This window comes from Columba livia, chromosome 1, assembly GCF_036013475.1.
Source record: "Columba livia isolate bColLiv1 breed racing homer chromosome 1, bColLiv1.pat.W.v2, whole genome shotgun sequence".
Taxonomy (NCBI): domain Eukaryota; kingdom Metazoa; phylum Chordata; class Aves; order Columbiformes; family Columbidae; genus Columba; species Columba livia.
Genome location: NC_088602.1, coordinates 96,220,988 through 96,227,006, shown reverse-complemented (window position 1 = coordinate 96,227,006; position 6,019 = coordinate 96,220,988).

Genomic DNA, 6,019 nt, shown 5'->3' with positions numbered 1-6,019 from the left:
GTGGTGGGGCTGCTGCTGCTCGCCTGCGGGCTGGGCGTCCCTCCTGAGAAACCCAAGGTAGAAGAGGGTGAGCGGCTGGTCGCTGCTGAGGTGGGGCTGAGAGATACGGAGGCAGCACTGCCAGTCGCCGTGGCCACGCCAGTGGCCGTGTTGTTGGGCGTCATCGATGGGTAGGCGGAGCTGGTCACCCTGGTGGCGGCAGACGGGCCGCTCGAGCTCCCTCGCTGGGTGGCCGTCGTGGGCGCAGTCTCAGTGCTCCCTGCTCCGCCGTCTGTCTCCGTGGCAGAGGGGTTGGCCAGCGATGTGGTAGGGACGGAAAGGGGCGTCTTGGTGTTGGGCTGAGCCGTCGTGCCGCTCACGTGGTTGATGGTGGGCGTCTGAGCTTCAGCGGCAGGGCTCGTGGCACGGCTACCTGCAGCGGTCGTGCTCAGGGCAGGCAAAGGGCTCTCCGTGGAAGACGAAGTGACCTCCGCCTCCGCCGTGGCCTGCCCCTGTTGGAGGGGGCTGGAGGTGAGCTGCGCTGCCTGTGTGTGCGCACTGCCAGCCAGCGGGGACGAGTGGCTAACCTGGCTTGTAGCTGAGTCTGGGGACGTGCTGGAGGTGGATACCCATGGCCTGGGGCTGGGCGTGCTGGAAGCTGTGTTGGGGCTCGTAGGCTCTGGCGCCATGCTGCCCGACCCCAAGGTCGTATGGCCAGAAGCGGCAGGAGGAGCAGTGGACTCAAGTGCCATGGACGCAAGTGTCGTGGATGAGTGGGATGGGGTGGCCAAGCCCGCCTCCGTGGTGGGGCTGGTGCTGCTCGCCTGCGGGCTGGGCGTCCCTCCTGAGAAACCCAAGGTAGAAGAGGGTGAGCGGCTGGTCGCTGCTGAGGTGGGGCTGAGAGATACGGAGGCAGCACTGCCAGTCGCCGTGGCCACGCCAGTGGCCGTGTTGTTGGGCGTCATCGATGGGTAGGCGGAGCTGGTCACCCTGGTGGCGGCAGACGGGCCGCTCGAGCTCCCTCGCTGGGTGGCCGTCGTGGGCGCAGTCTCAGTGCTCCCTGCTCCGCCGTCTGTCTCCGTGGCAGAGGGGTTGGCCAGCGATGTGGTAGGGACGGAAAGGGGCGTCTTGGTGTTGGGCTGAGCCGTCGTGCCGCTCACGTGGTTGATGGTGGGCGTCTGAGCTTCAGCGGCAGGGCTCGTGGCACGGCTACCTGCAGCGGTCGTGCTCAGGGCAGGCAAAGGGCTCTCCGTGGAAGACGAAGTGACCTCCGCCTCCGCCGTGGCCTGCCCCTGTTGGAGGGGGCTGGAGGTGAGCTGCGCTGCCTGTGTGTGCACACTGCCAGCCAGCGGGGACGAGTGGCTAACCTGGCTTGTAGCTGAGTCTGGGGACGTGCTGGAGGTGGATACCCACGGCCTGGGGCTGGGCGTGCTGGAAGCTGTGTTGGGGCTCGTAGGCTCTGGCGCCATGCTGCCCGACCCCAAGGTCGTATGGCCAGAAGCGGCAGGAGGAGCAGTGGACTCAAGTGCCGTGGACGCAAGTGTCGTGGATGAGTGGGATGGGGTGGCCAAGCCCGCCTCCGTGGTGGGGCTGGTGCTGCTCGCCTGCGGGCTGGGCGTCCCTCCTGAGAAACCCAAGGTAGAAGAGGGTGAGCGGCTGGTCGCTGCTGAGGTGGGGCTGAGAGATACGGAGGCAGCACTGCCAGTCGCCGTGGCCACGCCAGTGGCCGTGTTGTTGGGCGTCATCGATGGGTAGGCGGAGCTGGTCACCCTGGTGGCGGCAGACGGGCCGCTCGAGCTCCCTCGCTGGGTGGCCGTCGTGGGCGCAGTCTCAGTGCTCCCTGCTCCGCCGTCTGCCTCCGTGGCAGAGGGGTTGGCCAGCGATGTGGTAGGGACGGAAAGGGGCGTCTTGGTGTTGGGCTGAGCCGTCGTGCCGCTCACGTGGTTGATGGTGGGCGTCTGAGCTTCAGCGGCAGGGCTCGTGGCACGGCTACCTGCAGCGGTCGTGCTCAGGGCAGGCAAAGGGCTCTCCGTGGAAGACGAAGTGACCTCCGCCTCTGCCGTGGCCTGCCCCTGTTGGAGGGGGCTGGAGGTGAGCTGCGCTGCCTGTGTGTGCGCACTGCCAGCCAGCGGGGACGAGTGGCTAACCTGGCTTGTAGCTGAGTCTGGGGACGTGCTGGAGGTGGATACCCACGGCCTGGGGCTGGGCGTGCTGGAAGCTGTGTTGGGGCTCGTAGGCTCTGGCGCCATGCTGCCCGACCCCAAGGTCGTATGGCCAGAAGCGGCAGGAGGAGCAGTGGACTCAAGTGCCGTGGACGCAAGTGTCGTGGATGAGTGGGATGGGGTGGCCAAGCCCGCCTCCGTGGTGGGGCTGGTGCTGCTCGCCTGCGGGCTGGGCGTCCCTCCTGAGAAACCCAAGGTAGAAGAGGGTGAGCGGCTGGTCGCTGCTGAGGTGGGGCTGAGAGATACGGAGGCAGCACTGCCAGTCGCCGTGGCCACGCCAGTGGCCGTGTTGTTGGGCGTCATCGATGGGTAGGCGGAGCTGGTCACCCTGGTGGCGGCAGACGGGCCGCTCGAGTTCCCTCGCTGGGTGGCCGTCGTGGGCGCAGTCTCAGTGCTCCCTGCTCCGCCGTCTGTCTCCGTGGCAGAGGGGTTGGCCAGCGATGTGGTAGGGACGGAAAGGGGCGTCTTGGTGTTGGGCTGAGCAGTCGTTCCGCTCACGTGGTTGATGGTGGGCGTCTGAGCTTCAGCGGCAGGGCTCGTGGCACGGCTACCTGCAGCGGTCGTGCTCAGGGCAGGCAAAGGGCTCTCCGTGGAAGACGAAGTGACCTCCGCCTCCGCCGTGGCCTGCCCCTGTTGGAGGGGGCTGGAGGTGAGCTGCGCTGCCTGTGTGTGCGCACTGCCAGCCAGCGGGGACGAGTGGCTAACCTGGCTTGTAGCTGAGTCTGGGGACGTGCTGGAGGTGGATACCCACGGCCTGGGGCTGGGCGTGCTGGAAGCTGTGTTGGGGCTCGTAGGCTCTGGCGCCATGCTGCCCGACCCCAAGGTCGTATGGCCAGAAGTGGCAGGAGGAGCAGTGGACTCAAGTGCCGTGGACGCAAGTGTCGTGGATGAGTGGGATGGGGTGGCCAAGCCCGCCTCCGTGGTGGGGCTGGTGCTGCTCGCCTGCGGGCTGGGCGTCCCTCCTGAGAAACCCAAGGTAGAAGAGGGTGAGTGGCTGGTCGCTGCTGAGGTGGGGCTGAGAGATACGGAGGCAGCACTGCCAGTCGCCGTGGCCACGCCAGTGGCCGTGTTGTTGGGCGTCATCGATGGGTAGGCGGAGCTGGTCACCCTGGTGGCGGCAGACGGGCCGCTCGAGCTCCCTCGCTGGGTGGCCGTCGTGGGCGCAGTCTCAGTGCTCCCTGCTCCGCCGTCTGTCTCCGTGGCAGAGGGGTTGGCCAGCGATGTGGTAGGGACGGAAAGGGGCGTCTTGGTGTTGGGCTGAGCCGTCGTGCCGCTCACGTGGTTGATGGTGGGCGTCTGAGCTTCAGCGGCAGGGCTCGTGGCACGGCTACCTGCAGCGGTCGTGCTCAGGGCAGGCAAAGGGCTCTCCGTGGAAGACGAAGTGACCTCCGCCTCCGCCGTGGCCTGCCCCTGTTGGAGGGGGCTGGAGGTGAGCTGCGCTGCCTGTGTGTGCGCACTGCCAGCCAGCGGGGACGAGTGGCTAACCTGGCTTGTAGCTGAGTCTGGGGACGTGCTGGAGGTGGATACCCATGGCCTGGGGCTGGGCGTGCTGGAAGCTGTGTTGGGGCTCGTAGGCTCTGGCGCCATGCTGCCCCACGCCAAGGTCGTATGGCCAGAAGCGGCAGGAGGAGCAGTGGACTCAAGTGCCATGGACGCAAGTGTCGTGGATGAGTGGGATGGGGTGGCCAAGCCCGCCTCCGTGGTGGGGCTGGTGCTGCTCGCCTGCGGGCTGGGCGTCCCTCCTGAGAAACCCAAGGTAGAAGAGGGTGAGCGGCTGGTCGCTGCTGAGGTGGGGCTGAGAGATACGGAGGCAGCACTGCCAGTCGCCGTGGCCACGCCAGTGGCCGTGTTGTTGGGCGTCATCGATGGGTAGGCGGAGCTGGTCACCCTGGTGGCGGCAGACGGGCCGCTCGAGCTCCCTCGCTGGGTGGCCGTCGTGGGCGCAGTCTCAGTGCTCCCTGCTCCGCCGTCTGTCTCCGTGGCAGAGGGGTTGGCCAGCGATGTGGTAGGGACGGAAAGGGGCGTCTTGGTGTTGGGCTGAGCCGTCGTGCCGCTCACGTGGTTGATGGTGGGCGTCTGAGCTTCAGCGGCAGGGCTCGTGGCACGGCTACCTGCAGCGGTCGTGCTCAGGGCAGGCAAAGGGCTCTCCGTGGAAGACGAAGTGACCTCCGCCTCCGCCGTGGCCTGCCCCTGTTGGAGGGGGCTGGAGGTGAGCTGCGCTGCCTGTGTGTGCGCACTGCCAGCCAGCGGGGACGAGTGGCTAACCTGGCTTGTAGCTGAGTCTGGGGACGTGCTGGAGGTGGATACCCACGGCCTGGGGCTGGGCGTGCTGGAAGCTGTGTTGGGGCTCGTAGGCTCTGGCGCCATGCTGCCCGACCCCAAGGTCGTATGGCCAGAAGCGGCAGGAGGAGCAGTGGACTCAAGTGCCGTGGACGCAAGTGTCGTGGATGAGTGGGATGGGGTGGCCAAGCCCGCCTCCGTGGTGGGGCTGGTGCTGCTCGCCTGCGGGCTGGGCGTCCCTCCTGAGAAACCCAAGGTAGAAGAGGGTGAGCGGCTGGTCGCTGCTGAGGTGGGGCTGAGAGATACGGAGGCAGCACTGCCAGTCGCCGTGGCCACGCCAGTGGCCGTGTTGTTGGGCGTCATCGATGGGTAGGCGGAGCTGGTCACCCTGGTGGCGGCAGACGGGCCGCTCGAGCTCCCTCGCTGGGTGGCCGTCGTGGGCGCAGTCTCAGTGCTCCCTGCTCCGCCGTCTGTCTCCGTGGCAGAGGGGTTGGCCAGCGATGTGGTAGGGACGGAAAGGGGCGTCTTGGTGTTGGGCTGAGCCGTCGTGCCGCTCACGTGGTTGATGGTGGGCGTCTGAGCTTCAGCGGCAGGGCTCGTGGCACGGCTACCTGCAGCGGTCGTGCTCAGGGCAGGCAAAGGGCTCTCCATGGAAGACGAAGTGACCTCCGCCTCCGCCGTGGCCTGCCCCTGTTGGAGGGGGCTGGAGGTGAGCTGCGCTGCCTGTGTGTGCGCACTGCCAGCCAGCGGGGACGAGTGGCTAACCTGGCTTGTAGCTGAGTCTGGGGACGTGCTGGAGGTGGATACCCACGGCCTGGGGCTGGGCGTGCTGGAAGCTGTGTTGGGGCTCGTAGGCTCTGGCGCCATGCTGCCCGACCCCAAGGTCGTATGGCCAGAAGCGGCAGGAGGAGCAGTGGACTCAAGTGCCGTGGACGCAAGTGTCGTGGATGAGTGGGATGGGGTGGCCAAGCCCGCCTCCGTGGTGGGGCTGGTGCTGCTCGCCTGCGGGCTGGGCGTCCCTCCTGAGAAACCCAAGGTAGAAGAGGGTGAGCGGCTGGTCGCTGCTGAGGTGGGGCTGAGAGATACGGAGGCAGCACTGCCAGTCGCCGTGGCCACGCCAGTGGCCGTGTTGTTGGGCGTCATCGATGGGTAGGCGGAGCTGGTCACCCTGGTGGCGGCAGACGGGCCGCTCGAGCTCCCTCGCTGGGTGGCCGTCGTGGGCGCAGTCTCAGTGCTCCCTGCTCCGCCGTCTGCCTCCGTGGCAGAGGGGTTGGCCAGCGATGTGGTAGGGACGGAAAGGGGCGTCTTGGTGTTGGGCTGAGCCGTCGTGCCGCTCACGTGGTTGATGGTGGGCGTCTGAGCTTCAGCGGCAGGGCTCGTGGCACGGCTACCTGCAGCGGTCGTGCTCAGGGCAGGCAAAGGGCTCTCCGTGGAAGACGAAGTGACCTCCGCCTCCGCCGTGGCCTGCCCCTGTTGGAGGGGGCTGGAGGTGAGCTGCGCTGCCTGTGTGTGCGCACTGCCAGCCAGCGGGGACGAGT